Source organism: Vicugna pacos, chromosome 5 (genome assembly GCF_048564905.1).
Source record: "Vicugna pacos chromosome 5, VicPac4, whole genome shotgun sequence".
Classification (NCBI taxonomy): Eukaryota; Metazoa; Chordata; class Mammalia; order Artiodactyla; family Camelidae; genus Vicugna; species Vicugna pacos.
Window position 1 is genome coordinate 43,289,951 of NC_132991.1, and position 23,065 is coordinate 43,313,015.

Genomic DNA, 23,065 nt, shown 5'->3' on the forward strand with positions numbered 1-23,065 from the left:
AGAAGTCACACTGAGAGCCCAATAGGGTTAGAAGCCATAGCATTTAAGTGGAGGCAGTTGGAAAGGTTCTGTGACTGTAGGGCCTGTGAGGTCAGCCGTCTAGACCTGAAGCACAGAAACTGGACTGATTTATAATCCGGGGATTAGTAGGTGGGTGCAATGTGATGGTAAAATTAGGGGTACTAGCTGAAATGAGTATGGAGTCTCTGCTGGATAAATTGAGGGTTATAGGATTGGAAGTCAAAATATTTAGTGAGCAGATTTAATGCAAGCTTTCAAAGCTGTCTTTTGAAATTATGACAAATTGCTTTAGTGTTGAAGTGTTTGAATTCTTTTATTCAGTAAATATGTATTGAGCTCCTCTTATTGCACCAAACACTGTGGTAAATACTGGAAATACAATGGAAAAGAAACCAGAGAGTCCCTTCTGTCACATGGCTTTCTGTGTGACTGATGCTACAGATTGTGTGTGTGTGTTGGGGGGAGGGTGGCGGGTGTGGCAGAGGTGGGTGGAATATAGGGCATTGTAGAAGGGACCTGTAAACCAGACTTGGGGAGTATGAGGAGGCTTACATGGGAGAGAGACATCTAAGATCCCCAAACGCTGGAGGAGATAACTGAGTGGAGGAGGAGGTGTGGTTGTTACCTGGAGTGGGGGAATAAAAGTTACTTTGGTTCATAGTCGCCTGAAAAGATGAATTTCTAATGGAAGACAGCATGTTATAAACAGATTTTTTTAGTGAAGTAAAAAAGTAGTAAAATACAGTACACCTCTAAGAATTGGGAGCAGGCCAATCCAAGAGAGGAAAAATGGCACAGCTCCTTTGTTTTTCTTGTTTTTATATCCTGGCTTAGGGGACGTTTTTTGTGATTGATCGATTGATAGCTCAGGTTCTTTGAGTGCTCAGGCTAACTGACAGCTTACATTCCTTGTGCTCAGGCGCACCCATCTCTTTTACGCATGTTTTTACCTGTGATGCACACAGAGAAACCTATTGGGTGGGGCTCAAATTGTAATGTTAATTACATTATAACGAGCATTGGGTCAAGTTAAGCCAGATCCTTCTCTCTACTGCGCAGCCACAAATTCAATCCTAGCCAGCTTCTTCACTGGCCTTCATTTAGAGAAAGTAAAAGTTTTTAGAGCCCCTTATCCTGAGTGCAGGCATGCTGTTATTATCTGGGTTGCTCCCTCCCCCTTCCTCTCCCGTTGCCCGGTGCTTATTTCTGTGTAACTGCCTAACATTGAGAGTAGTGTTTCAAGCAGATAAAGGAAATAACATTTGCAAAGATCCGGAGTTGAGAGAACTCGTAGTTACAGACCTGAAAAGGAATCATTCTGACTTTAAGGTAAGTGCTTTTGAGAGAGAAGTAAAACCTAAATTACAAAGGGTTTTGTAAGCCTTCTTTTAGAAGTTTTAGACTTTGTCTAAGAGCAATGGGAAGCCATTTTAGGGCTTTAGACAGTAGAGTGACTCAGATTTACATCTTAAAAAAGTCAACTTGGCTGCACTGTAGAGAAAAATCCAGAGTGGGAAGACCTGCTAGGTAACCACTGAAGGAGTCCAGATGCTTCATGATGGTTGGCTCAAGTAGGGAAGTTGTGGTAGACAGAAGTGGACAGTGTCAGAGGAGATAAAACAATTCAGTTGGGTGAGGGAAAGCAAAGAATATTTATTGTGTGTGAACTGTGTGCCAGATGTTAAGCTAAATGCTGGGGATACCACATTGAACAAGACAGAAAAGGTTAGTTTCTGCTTATAGTGTAGGGGAAAACAATACTAAATATGTAATTACAAGTAAATTAATGTCATCAGTAAGTTGGGCAGAGGGCCATGGGAACCAGTGGACTCATTTAGTTCAGGGAGTTCATGGAAGGCTTCATGGAAGAAGTGATGTTTAAGCTGAGATTTGAAAAACAGAGTAGAAATATGTTAAGTGAAAGAGGAAATAGGGGGAGGGCGTTCTAAGGAGTATAGCATATAGAACCTGAAAGAAGTGTGAGCAGGGGGCACTCAAGAAACTGAAAGAAGTTCAAAACAGTAGAAGCATTGAAGTAGAAATTAGTTGGGTGTGGCAAGACATGATGCAGGAAAGAGGCAGGAATCAGATCATGGCCTCTTGACCCATGGTATGGATTTTGGTCTTTATCCTAAGAGCAGTAGGAAGTCATTTTAAGAAATTAAGTAGGGCAGTGAATTATCAGATTGCAATATTAAAAATACCACTATGGCCTCAGTTTAGAGCAGAGATCAGCAAACATTTTCTACACAGAGCCAGATGGTTTATGTCACAACTATTCAACACTGCCATTATAATGCAAAAACATCCATTGGCATATATAATGAATGGGCGTGGTTGTGTTCCAGTAAAACTTTACTTTTAAAAAATAGGCTGAGAACAATAGTTTGTCAACCTTTAGGGTAGAGAGAGAGGAGAGGAAGAGGAAGATCTGGGGGAAAAAATGTGGGATCTTGGACAACATCTTAACACCAAAACCAGACATTAGTGAAAAAACTGGTAAGATTCAAATAAGGTCTGGAGTTTACTAAAGTTACTAGTATTAATGTTAATTTCTGATTTTGATAATATTTATCTTTATAGTTTATTATAAGATACTGAATATAGTTCCCTATGCTATACAGTAGGTCCTTGTTTATGATTTTGATAATATTTCTATGGTTCTATGAGTTTTAATATTAGGAGAAGCACAGTGAGGAATATATAGGAACTTGCTGCACTATTCATACAACTCTTCTAAAATTTGTTTAAAATGAAAAAATTTTTAAAAGACAGTCTAAGAAAACTTCCCTCAAATAAGAGAAGACTTGAGTTTATACTGAAATACCCCCCAGTACCAGAAAAATTGACCCTCAACAAAATTGACCCTTCAAGACATACCCTAGAAACACTATTTGACTATGAAGCTAGAAGTTCTCAGGGCCCACAGGCCAAAAAAAAAAAAAAAAAAAAAAATCAAATAACTGAAAAGGGCAAGAGAATTATACTGGTGTCGGACTTCACAAGCAACATGCAAAACAGAACTTTCAAAAACCTGAAGACAAGAGTGTAACCCAATGATTTTGTTTAAGTTCAAGCTGTCCTTTCAAGTATCAAGACTATAGGAAAATTTTTAAGCATGCAAGTGTGTTTCTTGAGAAAATCTACCAAAAGATTGATTTCATCCAACCACACGTTGACCTGGGAAACTTCAGCAAAAAGACTGCTTGAGTGTAGCTAAAAATTATACTCTAGCTTTAGAAAAACTCAAATCTTGATCATAGACTGCTAATTCTTTCCAGGGACTGGCAGAGAGGAAGAAATATCCTCTCTGGAAGATGATCATCCAAATTCTCAAATTACTTCAGAAGGTATTTCAAATAAAGTGAAGGAACATAATGGAACAATACATATAAGCCAGAGTCAATAGAAAAATAATAGAAACAGACTGTAGGGACTCCAGATATTAAAAATGTGATTTTTTTTTAATTTGAAAGAACTAATTCGAAATTCTCATACTGAAAAAATAACCAAAATTAAAAATGCAATGGAGCTATTTAGTATCAGATGAGATACAGCTAAAGAAAAACTTGGTAAACTGGATTATAAGTCAGAAGAGACTAAAAGATGGAAAATGAGCAAGGGAAGTAAAAGACATGTAGGACACTGTGAGAATGCCAAACACACTGGTAATTGTTCCAGAGAATGTGGCAGAGACAATATTGAAAGATAATAGCTGAGGATTTTCCAAATGTGATGAAAGACATTAGGCCATAAATTAAGGAAGTACAGGAGATCTCAAGTAAGATAAATAGAAAGGAATACATTCCTAGACACAGCACACTGAAATTGCAAAAAAACAAAAATAAAAAAAGCCGCTAAGTTGAAAAAGAATGAAATATCCTCAAAAGACTTCTGATTTCTCAGTAACATTGGAAATAAGGCAGTAGAAAAATACCTTCAATTTGTTGAAAGAAAAAACTCTTAACCAAGGATTCTCTACACAACAGAAATATTCCTCAAGAATGAAGGCAAAATAAAGACATTAAAATAAGAAGTGAGATAATTTAAGAGCAGCATATCCTCACAAAGGAAGGAAAGTCCAAAAAAAAAAAAAAGTCCTACAGGCAGAAGGAAGGTAAGCCCTGGTAAAGATTGAATCAATAAGAAATGAAAACAAAAATTGTGGTAAATATGTAGGTACAACCAAATGAAGATTCACTGCATAGAATGATTATGATAATACATTATATGGCGCTTCAATATGAATGTATGTGTTTGATAACAACATAAGCTACAGGGGAAAATGAAGTGTTCCAAAGTTCTTGCATTGTCTTGGAAAAAGGGTACAGGTACTAGTTACTTAGAAGAAAACATACATCTTTGTGACCTTGGATTAAGTGGCAGTAATTTCCTAGGTATGATACCTAAAACACAAATAACCCCCTGCCCCTCAAAAAAAGATAAATTATTATTTGGCAAAATGAACGTGTCCTTCAAATGGCACTAGCAACAAAGTGAAAGGACTACCCAAAGAATGGGAGCAAAATTATATTATAATTTATATGTGTGATAAGCCTTAATATGCAGTTTATGCGAAGGACTACAATTCAATAACAAAAAGACAACCCAGTTAAAAAAGGGACAGAGGACTTGAATAAACTTTCTCCAAAGAAGATATGCAAGTGACAAATAAGCACGTTTTTTAAAATGCTCAAAATCATTATTTATTAGGGAAATGCAAATCAAAACCACAATGTGATACCACTTCATGCCCACTAGGAGGGCTATAACCAAAAGGATGGACAATAACAAGCATTTGTGATGTGGAGAGATTGGAACCCTCCTGCTTTGCTGGTGGGAACATAAAATGATGCCATTGCTGTGTTTGACAGTTCCTCAAAAAGTTAAACATAAATTTGTCAAAAATGACCCAGCAATTACACTCCTAGATCTATCTATTCCTAAGAGAATGAAAAATACACGTTCACACAAAGACTTGTACACAAATATTTATAGCAGCATTATCCATAATAATAAAAAATATCCATCAACCAATGAATGGTTAAACAAAAGGTGGTATATGCATACGATGAAATATTATTCAACCATAAAAGGAGAGAAGTACTGATACATGTTACAACATCAGAGCCTAAATGAAAGAAGCCAGACACAAAGTCTACACAAAAAGGCCCAGACATGCAGGACAGGCAGATCCATAGAGACAGAAACTAAATTAGTGGTTGCCAAGATCCTTGGGGAAGGGAAAGTGAGACCTGACTGCTAATAGAGACTGGGTTTCTTTGTGGGGAAGTGAAAATATTCTGGAATTAGTGGTGATGGCTGTACAACCTTGTGAATATAATAAAACCACCTACATTGTACATTTTAAAAAGAAGTTTTATGGTATGTGAATTACATCTCAATAAAATCAGGTGGCAATCATATACTCCTAAAGTATTAAGACACTTAACAATTTCTCTAGCCTACATTTGGGCAAATCCTGCCAGGTAGTAGGATAGAAAAAATAAAGGCATTAGAGACAGGTAGATCCAGACTCTAACCCAACCCACCACAGACTAGCCATGTGATCCTGGGAAGATCACTTAATCTCCCTCAAGTCAGTTTTCTCATCTGTATAATGGAAATGATACTTCACTTTAAGTGTTCGTTGTGAGGATAGGTGTAACGTGTAGAAAGATATTTGTGAAGATCCTGAGCAGCTGGAGCCTCTGAAATGATGAGCCAAAACCAAAAATCAGTATGCGAAAAAGATTGATGTAAGACTGCTGACAAGCTCTACAATAAGCCTATAAAATATTTGGTTCTTTTTAGAAACACATGATATTTGCATAATAAAAAAAGCAGTAGTCTGAACTTGGGAGGCCTAGAAGTTCTTCAAAGGAAAGCTAAAAGTCAGCCTGGCCTGAAATTCCTCATGAACCAGCGACTGTGCTGCTCTTAACCTGTTACTTGTCACTTCACCTGATGTATGGAGATACTCAGTACGTGCCTGGTAAACGAAAAAAGATTGATGTTATACCTTGGGAAGTAAATTCCTAGGGCAATTTTTAAAAATCTTACAAATAGAATAGAAAGAAAGTATAATGAACAAACTTAAATGAGAGTGGAGAATGGAATAATAAAAACCAATCCCAGACAAGAAAGGAATGAAGCAGAAACGTAGCCCATAGAGAGAAATAGAACATAAAAGAAGGTGGTCATTTAAATTCATGTTTACAGTCATTAAATTAAATGCAAATGGTCTGAACTCCTAGTTAAAGAAAAGGTTGTCAGACTAGATTAAACAGAAAACCAACATATGCTGTTCACAAGAGATACATCTAAAACGATTATGGCTCTACTTTGAAAAAGAGTGCTAGAGAGACATACTGAAGCACATATGGAAACAGTATAATATCTGGGCTTTGCTTTAAAATAACCTGAGGTGAGGATGGGAAGTGGAGAAATGGGACCTCAGATGAAAGAAGATTGATCATGTACTGTTAATTACACAGTAATTGAAGCTGGAGGATGGGTACACCGGGGTTTTACATGTGTTTGAAAATTTCCATAACAAATTATGACCAAATTGGGCTTATCTCTCAAATGATGGAAGGCTTGTTTATCATTAAAGTGTCAATGTAATTTACCATATTAACATATAAAGGAGAAAAACATTAGATCATCCAATGGATTAGAAAAAGACTTATGACAAAAATCTAATGTGCATTCATTCATAATTTAAACTATTAGCAAACTAGGAATAGAAGATAATTTTCTTACTTTGATAAAGGTTAGTTATCCAAAAAAAGCTAAAGCAAATATCATATTTATTGGTGAAACACTGAAAACCTTTCCTTTGAGACTGGGAGCAAGATAAGATGTTCTCTGTTAACTATTCTGTTCAGAACTGTACTAGATGTCCTGATCAGTTCAGTAAGGCAAGCTAAAGAAACAAGTACGATGACTGAAGAGGAAGAAACAACGCTGTCATTATGCAGTACCCTTGTGTACACAGAAAATCCAAAAGAATCTACAGATAAATCATTCCAATTAGAGTTTAGAAAGGTTACTGGAAATAAAGTCAATATAGAGAAATCAATTATTTCTAGTTACATAAAATGAAAAGTTTAAAAAGATACCATGTACAAAAGCATGTAAGTATCAAACATCTATGAGTTAATCGAATAAAAGGTTTGTAAAACTTCTTTAGATAAAACAATAAGATATTAATGAGACGAATCAGAGATGTTAAGAAAAATCTAAACAGAATGACATGGTATAAATTGGTAAGACTATTTTTGAAGATACTATTTTTCCTTAACTTGCCAATGCAATCAAATTTTTTAAATGCTGATTCTGAATTATATGGGAATGCAGAGATCCAAGTTAACTCAAGATATTCTTAGAGAAGAACAAGGTAGGAAGATTCAATCTATCTGTTATCAAGACATACAATAATTCAACAGCAATTAAGATAATGTGCAATCGGGGCAAAGATAGATAAAAAGACCAAAGGAAAGAGTACAAAGCCCAGAAACAGAGCCGTACACGTATGAACATTTGACTTATAACAAGAGTAAAACTGCAGAGCAGTGGGAATAAAATGGGCTTTTCAATAAATGATGCTGGTATCCATATGGGATCCCATCACCCCATACAAAAAGCGGTAGCAGGCCGATGCTATCCCTCAATGTGAAAAGCAAAACAATAAAGATGCTGGAGGATATGGTAGTCATTATTGCTGTCCACCAAATGCTTCCAATTCCCTTTCAGGTTTATGTTAGGGTTATAATCCCTACCCTCCTTGAACTAGGTATAGCCATAAAACTTGCTTTATTTAGTCAATGTAATGAGACTTGAAGCGATGTGTGCTTCCTTGTGGAATCATTGAAAAGCCAGTGAATAATTCACCCTGTTCTTTTTCACACTGCCATGGCAACTGGTGATGGTCCAGGTGGTGTCTACTCTGTCCCAGAGAACTACTGGGTCCCAGTTTGAGGACAAGCCAGCCCTATGCTGGATAGCAAAACAAACATGAGCAAAAATAAACCTGCTGCTTTAATTTGATGAGATTCTTATAGTTGATTGTTATTACAATATAACCTAAATTGTCCTTACTGAGAGAGAGATTGCTATAATAAAATGGGAGGTTTTTGTAACAAAAAATAATAAAACATATATCAATGGTTTAAGAATTGATGGTAGATAGCAAGAAAGGTGGTATTGAAGGGTGAAAGGGAGATCGATGTTATCCAGTGACAAAATACTTGTTAGGCTATTGTCTGCAATACTTTCTAAGATGAATATCACACCTCTTGAATTTGTAAGGGGAAAGGGTTGGAAAACAGAATTTGTTGCCTGCTGTTGGCTGTATTACACATGGTATTACAAGGAAGATATGAGCTCAGAAAAATAGCTGACCATTTTGTAGCAGGAATAAAAAAGAAAACAATGCCAAAATTGGGGGGATTGTAAAGTTGGAAAACACAACTGCTCTCAACCACAATCATTAAAAGATAAAACCAAAAACGTTTTGAGAAACAAAATGTAAAGTCAGCCTTGTGGCAAAGATTAAATGAGATTATGGTCTCAACACCACTGTGAAAACCTCCGAAAAGGCTGAGTGAAAGTATTTGAGAGTAAAGTTCAAACTAAGGGTATGGCATGCACTACATCTTTTCAATTGGACAAAATGGTTTAGGGAAAAGAAACTAAAAATGTGGCTCTTCCATGGAAGTCTGATAAATTCGGTTCACCTGCAAATAAGTGGAAAGAGAGTCGTGCATGCTAGAGAGCAATGAAATAGAGCAAATCTAAGAAGGCCGTCCAGAGAAGAACTGTTGACATAGATTTTGGAACCCGGAACTGACTGGACTCCGAAAGATAAGAAGCCACTATGTTTGAAAGAGAGTTGTATTGCTAAAGAAATCATGAATCTGGATATTAAAAATCCTGACTGTTCAGGACTTAAAGTGACTTTGTACTGCCAACACATGTGGAAAAGAAGTAGGCTGTGCAAGTCCCCAGGAGGCATAATCTCAAACGTACACTTCAGTGTGGACAAGCGATACAAGGGAAAGGGAACGCACTCCCAGGGCACCGGGCCAAGGGCCACAAAGAACAACGGACAAGGGGGCTCCTCCCAGGAAGCAAAAGCTGGACCTAATCAAGAAATACTACACAGCTAACAGGGAGCAGGCCTTCAAAATATCTCCCCAGCCAGATTTCAGAATTGCTATGAATCCGTGATTGCTCTATTTCTTTAATTTTCCCATTTTCTCAATGGAAGTGTTTATTACAATTATTTAGTCCCATTTTCCTTACTATATATTGACATTTTGTGTTTTTTCTGTATGATTAGGCATTTTCACTTAAAGTCAGTGTTTTTATCTGTAACAGGTGTTTAATAAATATGTATTCTTAAAATGTATTGAACTCATTTTATATTTCTGTCTTTAAAGTGTTCAAAGGAAAAATAATCACTAAAATAAAGCCCTCAGGGATTACAGACTTTAGTTATACAGGAGCAAATGTCAAAATTAGGTAAAATAGTTTGTCTAAAAGGATTATGACAGCTGTGAGTAAATGTACATATAAGCAAGTAATAAAGGTCAAGAGAAAATTTGGATGAAATAAAATTAAATGCTTTTGGCCTAAAACGTTTGAGAAATTCTACCTGGGATCAAATATTTTATATCAATTTTGTTTATATTGGCCGATATATGTACTTTGTTTCATTTTTTGAAAAGAGTATATTTCTTTTGCCATCCATTTGCTAGTAAATTTTCTAATTTATCCAAACTAGTTGTATCATATGGATGCTCTAATGGAATCAAAATAATGTAAGTTTATTTCTTCTCTTTTCTTATATGACATTTGAGTTTTTTAAGCTTAAATTTTTTCACTGACCTTTATATTTCTTCAGATCAATGCCCTTCACTTTGGTTTTTCCAAAGGGGATATCCATGGTGAATGCTTATGTAGAGATCATTCCATCACCTTGGAGGGCCAGATCTACATATATTTGTTGTTTGCCTAAAATGAACGTTATAGGCAAGAATTTCTCCTAAATGTTCTTGTTTATTTAAAGGAATAGTTGCCTCAAAGAAATGATTTTCTCTGTAATTTTCCACTGTTAATTACCTGTGGTTCTCATCTGTGACATTATTACCATACAGTAACTCTGCTGCTAATGAAATTCATCATACATAATTTTATTTCTCTGTAAGATGATGTAAACAGTACTTTCAGATCTGCTGGGGAAATTAAACTCTTGGTTCTTCTGTCTTTTCTCCTATTTGGTGCTTCCGGATACCGATTTTGTTTTACAGAAGAAAATAAACAAGACAAAGCTCAGACCGCTCAGCAGCCAGCAGGTGGGTCTCCTATCCCATGTTACTAGGCATTTCCCAACCCTGTTTTGTAAGCTCGCTGATATTTAGTCTGGTAGGCTGAGGAAACTTTTACAACACAAAGATATTTTATCCTAACGTTGGACTTCCCCTATCTCACCCATTCCATAATTCTTTATACCAACTCCACCTAGAGCGTGTGGTAGAGAGAGAGCGCTGGGTCAAGACCCTGAGTTGATGGAGGAGGGAAGCTAAGCCTGTGGACTAATTATCCTTGTGACTGAGAAAAGCATTTGTGAAAGTACTTACTCCTGTTGCAAATAATCTGAAATGGCTGAATAAGGAGAATTGAGTGGGAGTGTCCCGCTAACTGATGATCAGCGTTTCTGACATGATAGCAAGATGGGAGAACATTTGAAAATATGAGTACAACTTGAACAAGTGCCTCAGAGGTGAAGTTGATTGTATCGTGTTCATTAGGAAGTCTTACACACACACACACACACACACACACACACACACACACACACACACACCACAGACTGCCCTCCTTTCCCTGACAGGAATCCTTGTTTATCAGTCTACTTCCTAAAGCTCATCCCTCCGCTTTTTTTCCTCTCTGTTTAAAAAATTTTTCTTCCTGATCTCATCTTAGTTTTTGGCCACTTTGTGGCTCTGGCTGTAATTACCTGGACTCCTTTGTACACTTTTCTCCCATTAATCTTAACAGTTTTATCCAAGAGCCATTTTAACAGCCTGATGTTCATAAAGTCTCGTTTTAGATACTAAGTACCATACAGAGTGGAGAAGTGAGCTAATATTTTTGGTGTGTGACTGTGAGTAAGAAGACATTGTGCTTAGCATTTTGTCCACATTATCTTTAATTCTTGCAGCAACCCAATTGGACAGATATTATATCTCCATTTTACTGACGAAGAAATTAGGCTCAGAGAGGCCAACTGGTGCAACATCGCACTGTCAGTAAAGGGGCTGGAGTTCAAGCCCTAGTTTAACTCTAAAACTCATTTTCTTTCTTCAGTATTTTGCAATATCAAAAATGATTAAGGTGGCTACAGTGTTAGAAATGTACACGAGCCATAGTTTTAGGCAGACTTAAATGATTGTTAGAAGGAAGTGCCACGGGAATGCCAAGAAGAATTAATTCCATCTGGGAGATCAAAACTCGGCTAAGAAGATGGCTTTGAAAGTGGCCCTGAAGGATGCACAGGATTTCATTAAACAGGTGAAAGGGATCTGGACCCTCCAGGCTGACAAAGAGCAGCAGAAGCAAAGGCAGGTGGGCTGTAGAGCACATGCCATGTCTGTGGGATGGAGGCTTTTTTCACTGAAGTACAGTTAATTTACAATGTTGTGTTTGTTTCTGGTGTATGGCACAGCAATTCAGTTATACATATATTTACATATCTTCTTTTTCATTATAGAGTCTTACAAGTTACTGAATATGGTTCCCTGTGCTATACAGTAGGACCCTGTTGTTTATCTATTCTGTATATAGTCGTTTGTATCTGCTAATCCCAAACTCCCAAAATGGAAGACTTTAAATGCCAAAAGGAGTCCAGGTGTAAGCAATGAGCTGTCCTGGGTGTCTGAGTGATGTGCTCCATCCTGAGGCTTGAGGAGAGAGGGCTGTGGCACTATGAGGAGTGATTAAATTATTATTTTAGTTGTCTGTGTGAGAAATAATCAGGATCTGAGGGAAACAGAGAAAAAATTAAGGATTCTACAAAATATTGCTCAAAAGCTCAGTCTATTGGATACTGGAGGTGAGGAATATGGGAGTTGAGTTACTAAGGCTTCTAAATTCTTATTTTTAAAAATTACTTTACTTATTTTTAAAAAATTATTAAATTACTGAGTGGGTGATGATTTTAGTCACAATAGAGAGCACATGAAATTTTTATTAGAATGTAGAGTTGAGTTTGGGACAATTCTGGGGTTCAAATGACCTGCACAGTAAACTGGAGCTAGAGATGCAAACCTGAGATGATTTAAATGAGGCCATGAGGATAGACAGAATGAGAGAGGGCAAAGGGCAGAGTCTTGGGAATACCTCCGTTTACATGTAGATGTGGGTCCTGGTTACTGTGGGGTAGGTGGTGGTACTAGAGATTAGGCAAGTTGGTGTTGCTGACTAAGGAACTTGAGGATTGAGTGCAACTTGTCTCTTAGTTTATAGGAGGCCAGAGAGTGAGTGAGTGAGCCAGGGCGGAGGAGACGCAGGGCAGAAGATGAGGCAGGTTATTCAGAAGACCTGGGGGCAATGCAGGAGGAAATTCAAGTCTCTTTCTACTTAAGAGTTTTGCTTCTCATGGGAGCTGCCAGCAGTGGTGGGAAGTCCCCAACCAAGATTCCCTGACACATAGGAGATTCTGTCTTCGTGCCAGTTAAGTCTTCTCCTTCCATTTAATTTCTCTACACCCACCTCCTTGGATGTGCTCCCAGACATGGCTTTTGATTCACCATTTACTGTTATCTTCCTTAAAAGCAAATTCGGACTATAAAGGGTAGCAAGAAGGAGATCTTCGTAGTGATGGAATAGTTTTGTATCTGATTACAGTAGTGTTTACACATGTGATAAAATGACACCCACACATATTTTACCAATGTTAGTTTCCTAGTATCAATATCATACTATTGTTATATAAGATGTAAACATTGGGGGAAACTGGGTGAAAGTATAGGAACATCTCTGTACTATCTTTGCAACTTCCTGTAAATCTATAATAATTTTTCTAAGGCACCAATTCTGTACAGTCCATCTCTCTTCTGTTTTGGTCCTATTGACTGATAAATTTGGTGCCTTTCTCAACACCCTTTAAGTGTGTTTAACCATCAACCTTGAAGTCTTTTTTTCTTGTTTTCAGTTCTGTTTGCTTCTAGGTCTACCTGGCTAGTTCCCAATTCCAATAATACTCTGACCCCACCATTATACTTATTTTACTATTTTGAAAAAGAAAAATATATGATAGAAAAGATGTACTTGCCTATGTCTACAAATAGATTTACAGGACAGAGATTCATCAGTTAAGGGGCTTAACAATAACCAGATGGGTTTTCTTTTTTAACTCACCCATCCACTTCATTTCTGTAGGTAGGCTCTATGTTGTTGAGTTATTCCATCCAAAAGACCCTAAAGCAGACAATCTTCCACACTAAGAAGACTAAAACAGTAACAGAAAAAACTGCCCTCAGATGATTTAATCAGTGAGCGGTCAGGCTGAAGGTGGAATTAAATCTTTGAAATCTTTCAACTGTAACTGTTTACTAAATTAGCCACTTAAAAAAGAGAAGCTCACTAATACAATAAGGACCAAATGAAAACCAGGCATGGTGCCTAAAAGAAATATCAAACATTTCTATCTTCTATTCTCTGTGGAAACTGATGATAGAAAGTCAGATAGAGGAATAAGGAAGTGTTTAATGTATTTATTTATTTGAAAGCAACATGTACTTATTGAGGGCCTTAAATCCAAGACCCTATATTGGACGTTCCCGGGAATACAAAGAAGTAAAATGGCCATGTACTCAAGGGGGTTATTCTGTAGTTGGTGAAACACTAATTTATCTACAAATGGTAATTAGCAATGCAATTACAGTATGAACCACAAATGGTAGCATATATTAAAAATAAACAACTATAAATGTAGTACAGTAAAAAAAAATCTATAAAACTTCCTAGAACTGGAGACTGATTTTATTGAGAAGTATGGACCTTGAAAAAGGGGAGAGGGAACAAGAGATACAAGGAAAGTTAGACAAGTGGAGCCCTAATGCTCTCAACCAGCTGGGAGGAAGCAGAAGGTACTTGTTAAAAGCACAGACTTGCCTTCTGCTTACTTTGGGCTTAATTTGCTCTTCTTTTTCTAGTACCTAAGATGGAAATGTAGTTGATCAATTTCAGATCTTTCTTCTTTTGTAATAAGTGCATTCAATATATACATTTCTTTTTAAGCATTGCTTTTGCTGCATCCCACAAGTTTTGATAAGTTGTGTTTTCATATTCTTTAGTTCAAAATATTTTAAAACTTCTCTTGAGATTCCTTTGCCCCATGTATTATTTACAAGTGTGTTCTTTAGGGGGCCTGGAGGCACACTCTGAGCATGCGCAGAGCAGCTCCGCCGCCCTGGGTGGGAGCCCAGTGATGCGAACAGCCCGCTCAGCCCCAGCCCCAGGAAGTCTCCCATGGAAAAGGGAGAAAGTTTGCTGTTTATCCTCCACATATTTTGGGATTTTCCAGTTATCTTTCTGTTATTGATTTCTAGTTTAATTCCCTCTGGTCTGAGAGACAACTTTGTATGATTTCTGTTCTTTTAAATGTGTTAAAATGTGTTTCACGGCCGCAGTGTGTTCTCTTGGTACACGTTCCACATGAGCTTGAGGAAAACATGTGTTCTGCTGTTGTTGGATGAAGTAACCTGTAGATGTTGGTCATATCCAGTTCATGAATGGTGTTGTTGAGTTTAACTGTGGCCTTACTGATTTTCTGCTTGCTGGATCTGTCCTTTCTGAGAGAGGGTGTGGAAGTCTCCAAATACGATAGTAGATTCATCTATTTCTTTTTGCAGTTCCGTTTTTGCCTCTTTGATGCTCTATTGTCAGGCACATACACATTAAGAGTTGTTATTTCTTCTTGAAGAATTAACCTCTTTACCATCATATAATGCCCTTCTTTCTCCAGGATAACTTTCCTTACTTTGAAGTCTGCTCTGTCTGAAATTAATATAGCTATTCCTGCTTTCTTTTCATTAGTGTTAGCGTGGCATATTCTCTATCCATTTACTTTTAACCTACATGTGCCTTTAAAATGGGTGTCTTATAGACAACATACAGCTGAGTTGTGTTTTTTGCTCCACTCTGGTAATCTCTGCCTTTTAATTGGGTATTTAGACCATTGACATTCACAGTGATTATTGATATAGCTGGATTAATATCTACCATACTTTTAAAAATGGTTTCCCTAGAGTTTGCAATAGACATTTACAATTAATTCAAGTCCATTTTCAGATAACACTATACCACTTTACGGGTGGTGTGAATACCTTATAATAACAAAATAATCCTAATTTCTTCCTGCCACCCCTTGTACCATTGCTGTCATTCATTTCACTTATATATAAGTATACAAAAGTGTGTGTGTTTGTGTATATATATGTAAAATCGAATACACTGTTGCTACTATTATTTTGAATGCTTATCTATTAGATCAATTAAGAATAAGAAGAAATTCATATTTCATCTTCACTTATTCCTTCTTTGATGTTTTCCTTTACGTAGAGCTCAGTTTCTGACCTATATTATTTTCCTTCTCTCTGATGCACTTTTTACATTTCTTACAAGGCAGGTCTACTGGACAACAGATTCCCTCAATTTTTGTTTGTCTGAGAAAGTCTTTATTTCTCCGTCACTTCTGATGGATAATTTTTTTTCACAGGGTACAGAATTCTAAGTTGATGGGCTTTTTTCTTTCAACACTTTAAACATTTCACTCCATTCTCTTCTTGCGTGAACTGTTTCTGAGAAGTCAGAGGTAATTCTTAGCTCTGCTCCTCTATAGCTAAGGGTTTTTCCCCTCTGGCTTCTTTCAGGATTTTCCCTTTATCTTTGATTTTCTGTAGTTTCTGAAGATGATATGCCTAGGTGTAACTTTTTTTTTTTTTAATTTTGGGTCTTTTTGTGGGGGGGGGCGTTTATCCTGCTTGGTGTTCTTGAGCTCGTTTGATTTGTGGTTTGGTGTCTGATACTAATTTGGGGAAAATCTCATTCATTACTGTTTCAGATACTTCGTCTCTTCCTTTCTCTCCTTCTTTCCCTTCTTGTATTCCCATCACAGGGGGAAAGGTATAGCTCAAGTGGTAGAGTGCATGCTAGGTATGCACAAGGTCCTGGGTTCAATCCCCAGCACCTCCTCTAAAAGTAAATAAACCTAACTACCTCCCCCTAAAAATAAATAAAATAAAAACCCCATTATGTGTATGTTTCACACTTTTGTAGTTGTCCCACAGTCCTTGGGCAGTTTGCTCTTTTTTTTTTTTTTTTTTTAAATCTTTGTTCTCTTGGCTTTTTGGTTTTGGAGGATTCTATGACTATATCCTGTAGCTCAGCAATTCCTTCCTCACCTGTGTGTGTCCTCTCTACTAACATGCCTTCATTTCTGTTCCAGTGTTTTTTTATCTCTAGCATTTCTTTTTGACACTTTCTTAGGATTTCCATCTCTCTGCTACACTGTCTGTCTGTCTTTACGTGATGTCTACTTTATCTATTAAGCCCTTAGCACATTAATCATAGTTGCTTTAGATTCCTGGGTCTGAAAATTCCAACATCCCTGCCATGTCTGGTTCTAATGCTTGCTCTGTCTCTTCAAGTTGTGTTTTTTACCTTTTGGTATGTCTTGTAGTTTTTTCTTTGTAGCCAGATATGATGAATTGGGTAAAAGTAACTGTTGATGTAAACAGGTGTTTAGTAATGTGGTGGAGAGGTGTGGGGGAGGGGAAGCATTCTGTAGTCCTGGATCAGCTCTCAGTTTCAGTGAGCTTCACAAGTGCTTCTCAATTTTTTTTTCCTCCCCGCTTCTGTGGCACAGGATGGTTAGAGCTGGCTGGAGTTGGATATTTCCCTTCCTCTGGTCAGTCAGGCTCTGAAAGTACCCCAGCAGGTCAGGCTCTGTTAACTAGGTTTTCCTGACAGCAGGCCTTGGTAAGGTGAACAGAGTGCTCGAGTGCATTTCAAAGTAGCTCCTTTTCCCCTCCCCCTGCCAGAAACACGAGGGATTTTTCTCTGATATTTACTGAGGGAGACAGGTCTAGCTTCTGGAGGTAACCCCCCGCCCGGTATTGTGGGCTCCCCCACGACCAGGTCCCCATGGAGTTTTAACTCTCAGAGCTGTGGTCCACACTGAGCCTCCAGCAATCTGTCAATTTTGGTTCAGTTTTTCTGACCCCAGCGCTGGTTCCCGCAGCTGGTTCTGATTGTGTGTCTCTGCTTCAGTAACTGCAACTCCCCCCATTGTCTCTCCAGTCTCGGGGGCGGCAGTTTGCCCCGTGGCCTCCCCTCTCTTATGGATCCAAGAGAGTTGCTGCTTCTTCCTTGTTAAGACGGAGTGGCTACTTACAAGCTCCTTACTTGTGGAAACGGAAACCAGCACAGACTTTTAAACTGAATAATCTTCTCATTAGCTATCTGATCATGGGTAAGTTTTTTAGCTTCTCTAGTCTCAGTTTTCTCATCTATAAAATGGAAGTTTTAAGGACACTGACTTCTGGGCTTATTGGGAGGATTAAATAAGTTTGAATAAGGTTCCTTTGTTACTGGACCCTTTCCAGATTCTTGGACAGCAATACCATAGAAATGAATATGACTTTCGTGACACTCTTAGGCAAGCAAAACTTTTTATTAAAAGAGATAGCTTGTGCACAAGGGAGAAGGGGGGGAAAGGTGCCTGCTCTCTGAGTAGAAGGGGCCAATTGCTTTTATAACAAAAGGGAGGGTTGTCCTGTGATCATGGATAATTTCCAGAAATCATCAGACTTGTTTGGTGAGCAGCAGGTGGCTCCATGGTGGCTGTCAGGAGTAAGGAGTGTTTCTGTGAGGGGACAGGGGCGCAGGAGAATTTTCTGCATGAAAGCACAAGATAAGGTTAAAATTTGTTTGTTTATTGAAGTATAGTTGATTTACAATGTTGTATTAGTTTCTGGTGTATAGCAAAGAGATTCAGTTATATATATGTGTGTGTGTGTGTATTCTTTTTCATATTCTTTTCCCTTATGGTTTATGACAGGATACTGAATATAATTCCCTGTGCTCTACACTAGGGCCTTGTTGTTCATTTTATATATAGTAGTTTGTATTTGCTTATTCCAAATTCCTAATTTATCCCTTCCCCATCCCCTTTCCCCTTTGTTAACCGTAAGTTTGTTTTCTATGTCTGTGAGTCTATTTCTGTTTCATAAATAAGTTCATTTTTATCATTTTTTAAAGATTCCACATATAAGTGATATTGTATGATATTTTTCTTTCTTTATCTGACTTACTTCATTTAGTGTGATAACCTCTAGGTCCATATGTGTTGCTACAAATGGCATTATTTCATTCTTTTTTATGGCTGAGGAGTATTTCATTACATATAAACACACACACACACCCCATCTTCTTTATCCATTCATCTGTCGATGGACATTTAGGTTGCTTCCATGTCTTGGCTATTGTAAATAGTGCTGCTATGAACATTGAGGTACATGTATCTTTTCTAATTAGAGCTTTCTCCAGATATATGCCCAAGAATGGGATTGCTGGATCATATGAGAAGTCTGTTTTTAGTTTTCTGAGGAATCTCTATACTGTTTTCCATAATGGCTGCACCAAACAACATTCCCGCCAACAGTGTAGGAGGGTTCCCTTTTCTCCACACCCTCTCCAGCATTTATTATTTGTAAAGATAAGGTTAAAATTTATAGTTGAGCTTCTTACGTTGTGACAACTAAGTATTCTTATTAGTGTAACAGAGATAAAGTTAATCTTTTATTCCTGTGAACCTGGTTTCTGTCTCCGGGACTCAGGCTCCCAGGGCCATTGCTTTTTAGCTTCCAAGGCCAGTTTTGCCCAAGGGCATTCCTTGGTCCTTTTCCAAAATGGCTGTACTCTTGACTTCCCGTCTCACCTTGATGTTTTAGATGCTGCAAATATCTTCCTCCATTTGGTTATCTGTCTGTTTACTTTGAATTTTCCCCAAAGTATTATTTGTGGAAGAGTAATGCTTAATTTTTATGTCAAAATTACCAATTGTTTACTTTGTGCTTTTGGGAGAAATTGTTTAAATCAGTAAAAAGTACTTAGAAGCCTAGTAGAAAAGTAGGGAAAAGATATGAATAGACAATTCACAAAACTATTCATCTAAATGACTAATAAGTCTATGAAAGAAATGCTCAACCTCACTAACAATCAGGAAAATAGAAACTAAAAGCATAATGAGATATTCTTCTAGAGAGTGGGGTTCTGGCACTATCTAGCAAAGGTAAATATACATAATTTATGCAGCTCAGCTAGCCCAACCCCAGGTATTTATTCCAAAGAATCTTTTTGCACAGGACATAGGTAGGAAATTTGCAGGGATTTTTGTTCTTCATCACAGAAGGAGTAGATACACACTGAGTACATTCTGCTGCAGTCAGAAATGATGAACTAGAAGTGTAAGGACGATTAGCATTGGCTGTAACAACAGTTATTGTCATTGATAGGTCATAATGGTAAGGAAAATATGGGTGAGGGTGAGGAAAATGTTATGAAACAGAAAGATGTTATGGAGATCTAATGATCTTTGTAAATGAGGTGAAGTCAAATTAAATCAACCTATTTCTCAGGTCACTCTGCTAATGTTGAATTGATTAATGCCAAATGCAAACTGCAATTTCAAAATGCAGTTTTACACATGTTTCAACAAATGATAGAACTCTATATTTTCTTTTCATGTTTATCAGTATTAAAATTTTTTATGTTGAATTATATTCAGAGAAGTACAGAATTCATAGTTGTTTACTTGAGTGAATTATCACAAAGTAAACACATCATCACCCAAGTTAAGAAATGGGATACTACCAGAGAAACCCTCTATGCCCTGCCGTATCCTTTCTCCCCGCCAAAGACCTACTGTCTTCTAACACCATCCCTTAGTTTTGTCTATTTTTGAAAGTTTTAAATGCTTTCATATAGTTGGAGTTTGAAAAACAATCTCAGGCTGAATATTACATTTATACTTGAGATTTCATTTCATAAGTAGTATTTAAAAAATTAGTTTCCAATTGTTCATTACTGATACGTAGGACTTGAGTTATTTTTGTGTGTTGGTCTTGTATCTTGTGACCTTATTAGCCCTAGGAGCTTTTAGTAGCTTTCTTGGGATCTTCCACGAGGACAATCATACTGTCTGTGAATGGGGACAGTATTTTTCCTTCTAATTTGGAGGTCTTTCATTACTTTTTATAGCCTCACTGCACTGGCTAGGATGGCAAGTGTGATACTGAATACGAGTGTTAAGAGCAGACATTCTTGCCTTGTTCCCAGTCAGGGGGAGAGTATTCGGTCTTTCACCACTAAGTATGACATTAGACATAGGATTTTTTTTGTAGATGTGTCCTTTAATAGAAGTTCCTTTCTCTTTCAAGTCTGCTGAGAGCTATAACCATGAACAGATGTAAAATTTTGTCAAATTCCTTTTCTGCATTGATTGGTACTGTCTTTAGACTATTGATAGGGTGAATGACATTGATTGATTATTGAAACCAGCCTTGCATTTCTAGGATAAACTCCACTTGGTGATGGTATATTATTATTATTATTATTATTATTATTATTATTATTATTATTATTATTATTATTATTATATATTGCTGAATTTGGTTAGCTGCATTTTTACTTGCTACATCCTGAAGTTTTATTTGCTATATTAAGCCTGGAGCAAAGGAAAATCTGAAGACAAATGGCTAAAACAATGACAAGAATGAGAAACACATATTTTTGGAGAAATAATAGAGTTTATATGTATATTCTGAAACAGAGAAGGCTAAGAGAATGCTCCCATCCCTACCCAAATTAAGGCAAAACAACAGAATAGAAAGTGCTCAGTATGGGGGGCTAGTAAAGCTACCTACCTCTTGGACAGCTTCATTTAGATGTTCTGTAGGCACTGGAAATGAAAACCCACTGAATATATACACCTCTTTGGACAAGCATCCTCATAGGAAGCATAAAAGGGTAGTGCCAGATAATATCTGCCGTCCCGTTTGGCTCCAACACTCTGTGATTCAATGAAGGGTTAGAAATTGTACACTGACTGCTTGTTTTTCAACTCCACAGAGAATAGAGCATGAGTTGATGAGTCTTGCAATGAGAGAACTGATTAAATGTAAAGAACTTAACTGGAGGGCAATTAAACACTGGAATGACTTTGCTTGGGAGGCTGTGGAATCTGCTCTTTTGTGAGCTTTAAAAGGCGGTAGCAGCTGTTGTGGGTAACAGAGGCTCACAGAGTGCCATCTTGGAGAGGGAGGATTGAGCCAGGTGGACCCTTGAGGGTTCAGATCTTGGGGCTCACTCCTTTTTGGTCTGGAGAAGTGGAGGCAAATGAACCTTTACTCCCCGTAGGAGTTGGTACGAGTTCTCGAAGACTGTCATTATGTTGTCATAGCCCTAAAACAGGCTTTCTAAAATGTCTTCTTTATACTCAAATCAGAATTACCTAGAATGACTTAATGACTTAATTACTAGACTTAAAAAAATGCAGAGTCCTGAGACCCATCCCACACCTATTGACTCTGAAAGGCCCCCAAATATGCATTTTAACAAGTTCCCCAAGGGGTTCGTATGCATATTACATTTGAGAACCATGGTCGTTGAGAAATGAGAGACTTTCTTGCTCTGCCTATAAATAGACCTTAAAGGACCTATTTAGTCTTACACTGGTTACTGAGGCCCCTGTCTAAGCTTATTTTCTAGAGGGGAGATACATGTGCTAAGAATGAAACTGGAGAATTGAGATGCTGAAAGATTTAAAGATGATTTTGGTCAGGTTGTTCTAGGCTGAGTGAAAAAGAGGGAAAGAAGCTGGGCTTCACTGGACCCTTATGCCAAACACTCCCATTACAATAAAAACCTATGTCCTGAAACCATTTCTGTCCCTCTTTGTTTTATCTTCTTGAAACTTTCTACCAATTAAAAAAAAAAAGGGATGGTATCTTTATTAAGCCAAAAAGAAGGATGCTTTCCATTCCATAGTCAGGATAGGTTGGGGACCCAGACTATCCCAAGCAGCTGTGGATGGACAACCATCCCTTCTTCAAGTTTCTGGAAAGAACCAATGGAGCTGGTAAAAATATAGTAGAGGGAGGGGTCATCTAAGAAGCAGTTTAATGTAATTTAATATTATAAAAGGAATCCGAAGGTACCCTGCATTCCCAAGTTCCAGTCTGGCCCTGTATTTCAAGAGTTGTTGCAAAAATCCTTGATGAGGAGAACTATGAAGAAAGGACTCATGGGTAGAGCAGTCTGACACCCCCCTCCACGGTCACTGCAGGTTCTGCTGGAGCAGGTCCCACCAGTCAGCTGTGTAGTCCTGTCTCAGCTCTGGGTCACTTTTGGAATCCCCTCCAGACTTCTGCCAAGCTCCCAGTCTTTTTCCTCCTGTCTGCATTTACATGTATCTCTGTTTCAAGTTTGGCTGTCTTCAGATCCTCCCACTGGTGGATGACCCCGCCATTACCAAGGTCCCCCAGGCCTCAGCCTCCTCCTACCTTCTGAAGCTCTCTTGCCTCCTTTCGAGGTTGACGCAAGACAGGTAACTGGCCTTCCTGGACTTTGTCTCCTCTGCCTTAGACACAGAAGCCTGAACCTGCCTATGTGTGGCAGTGGACTTGGGGTCAGGGGACTAGTGAGCTTCTTGCAGACCGTGGGCTCTGAAACATGCCAGTGATTACTGTTTGTGCATCTCAACAAGCCATTTCAGCCGAAATGAGGAGAACTCACCTCTTGGCCCAGGTCCACAAAACTTGCGTCAGAGCAAGTGGCAGCTAGTCTTTGTCTATGGTGATTCCGAACTGATTCTAAACATTTCTTCCAGTAGATTCACACAAAATAAATCTTTCCCTTGGCAGAGCAGCTTGGTTTGATTCGGGTTATTTGACTACAAAAGCCCAGAGGC

General features: G+C 37.9%; 1 protein-coding gene across 1 annotated transcript in view; it reads left to right on the forward strand.

Moving 5' to 3' along the window:
* The first annotated feature begins 1,326 nt into the window (after positions 1–1,326).
* Positions 1,327–23,065, forward strand: part of MYO3B (myosin IIIB) — a 427,394-nt gene continuing 405,655 nt past the window's right edge. Inside the window, exons 1-2 of the mRNA XM_072961115.1 lie at positions 1,327–1,350; positions 10,338–10,382. The gene's annotated coding sequence lies outside the window, so the exon portion shown is untranslated. The remainder of the gene's footprint in view (positions 1,351–10,337; positions 10,383–23,065) is intronic.